Source organism: Notothenia coriiceps, unplaced genomic scaffold, assembly GCF_000735185.1.
Source record: "Notothenia coriiceps isolate Sejong01 unplaced genomic scaffold, NC01 NC01_scaffold00028679, whole genome shotgun sequence".
NCBI classification, from domain to species: domain Eukaryota; kingdom Metazoa; phylum Chordata; class Actinopteri; order Perciformes; family Nototheniidae; genus Notothenia; species Notothenia coriiceps.
This window is the reverse complement of record NW_011361380.1, coordinates 23,296-25,795: the sequence shown is the minus strand read 5'-3', so window position 1 is coordinate 25,795 and position 2,500 is coordinate 23,296.

Here is a 2,500-nt window from a genome sequence, read left to right as displayed (position 1 = left end):
CCATTTCGCCTGAGGAAAAGGAGCTGCCTAATGATCATGCACACCTTGATATAGGGTGTTGATCTCCTCAGGTCATACCCTCCACCATTACACAAATACACATCACCTAATATGCCTAAATCCATTATACATTCAGGTTTATACAGCTTGGATTTGGAAAATATGCATAAAAATGATGATATGGTCAAAATACTCACTTGCCTAATAATTGTGTCCACAAACCAACACTGCCATAAAAATAATATTTATGTTTACAGTACAGCAGTATCATTTGACTGCCGAATGCTTCCAGATAGAGCAGTAAAGAACATCCTTTGTTTCGGCTTTGTTAGAGGAGTCTGCATTGGGATTATTAGGGGGGGGGGGGACACACGCTGCTGTGGACAAGCAGAGGTGATGCAACGACTCTGAAGGAGACCAACATCCAATTACAGGCCGAACGGAGGCGGAGAGGCAATTACACAATGACGAGTTACATAAGCCTTTCTGAGAACTTCTGTCAGTCTCCGGCCGGCGTCCCGACTGCATCTGACATGGAGACACGGAGAGAAATGGAGTCTGTCGTTCCACCGGCCAATTAAGACACATACATGTTATGTAACGGTGTTTACAGACGCCGCCTTCACTCGGCTTCTCTTTGGTGCTTCGACTGCTGATGTGCCAACTCATTTAAAGTGGAGCAGCAGGATTCAGGACTTACTGTACATGCTAACACAGCTGGGGATGTGTTGAACATTTTAAGAAGATACAGCAGCAAAAAGAAGCAGGTTTGGATTCCCCAGGGTTTGACAAGGAAATCTAGTCAGATATTTCTCCTGGGACTCTCACCTAAGGTTTTTTTTTTCTCCCTCTTTAGTTTTTGTATTCATGCCGGGAAGCTTATCCGAGCGTGTGCCGTGTTTCTCAACAACATTCTGATTCACATTCACACGGTTACACTCGCTCACACCTGGGAGCTGCAGAGTACAATAGCAGGAGGACGGTGGGGGAGGAGGGAGAGGCCTTGCTCGGTCTCAGGGCCACATTCCCCAGGCAGGAGGGGGAGGATCCTGGAGTCCAGCAGCTGTGGGTTGCAGGTGTAAAGACTCAGTAGAGTTCAGTAGATGGTGGTGGTCTCACTGGAAGGTTCTGGATGAACTCTCCAGCCCCTGAGGTCACATTATTTGTCCTCGGGCGACATACTTAACCCCAATATCTCCCTACGGCATTGGCAACAGTAAGTGAGTGTGTGTGGAGGTCAGTTTTCATGAGCAGGTTCCTTTGTAAAGCCGTATCTGCCGCTGTATGAATGTGTGTGGATGCTGACCTGTCATCTAAGTGCTTTGAGGCATTAAAAGACTGCAAAAGCAGTTAATAAATGCAGTTTATATATAGTTTCTCTTCACCCTGTACTCTGCAGACTTCACCCACAATACTGCAACCTCTCCCCTGCAGAAGTTCTCTGACGACTCCGCCTTTGTTGTCCTCATCTCTAATGATGGTGGTGGATTTCAGACGGTGCCAAGGCTCCCCCCAGACACCAGTGAACGTCCAGGGAGCGGACATTGAGATTGTGAAATCTTACAAATACCTGGGTGTTCATCTGAACAATAAACTGGACTGGCCTGATAAATCTGCTGCTCTGTACAAGAAGGGACAGAGCAGACTCTTTCTGCTGAGGAGACTGAGGTCTTTCGGGGTGCATGGGGCACTCCTTCAGACCTTCTACTGTTGGGGCACCAGTCATTTCCTATGGTGTGGCCTGCTGGGGTAGCAGCATCTCGGCTGCTGACAGGAAGAGACTGAGCAGACTGGAGGCCAGCTCTGGGGAGTCCTTTGTGGAGGATGTGGTTAATATACCTTAAATAGCTGCCCAATATAAACTTCCACCTTTGCTTTCACCTGGCTGCTATCTCAACACTGTTACTGCTACTGGATGTGTAAATTGTGTAATCTTTACTTTTAACTTTAATATTTGAATGCATGTTTCTTAATTAATATTAGGATATCTTTTATTCTTTACTTGCTGTAACAATGTAAATGTTCCCTCTGTGGAACAAATAAAGGTATTCTGATTCCGATTCTGGATGAATTACCTAAATTGGAAAATGTATTCTCCATATTTGATGACATGCTCAGTGTTTCCCACAGAATTTGGTTCTATTTGTGGGGGCACCACACCCCCCCCCCAACGTTCTTGTTGCTCTGTGTTTCGTTTCGTTGTTAATGAGTGAAACACACCGGAGTTGAGGATCTGTGGGTATATATATATATATATATATATATCATATAATATATATAATAATAATACAAAAAAAAACCACCAGAATTCCTATCACTCCATCCCGACTACTAGTCCTCCAACGTTCAAGTTTAGGCGGACCTTGTGTTGATGATCACACGGGAACCGTCCGGGAATCGGACGCCAATAATGAGGGTCCCTCTTACAGGCATTAACCAGTAACATTCGCGAAACCTTATTCGCAGACGATTTACGGATTTAACAGTTAATAGTAAAACC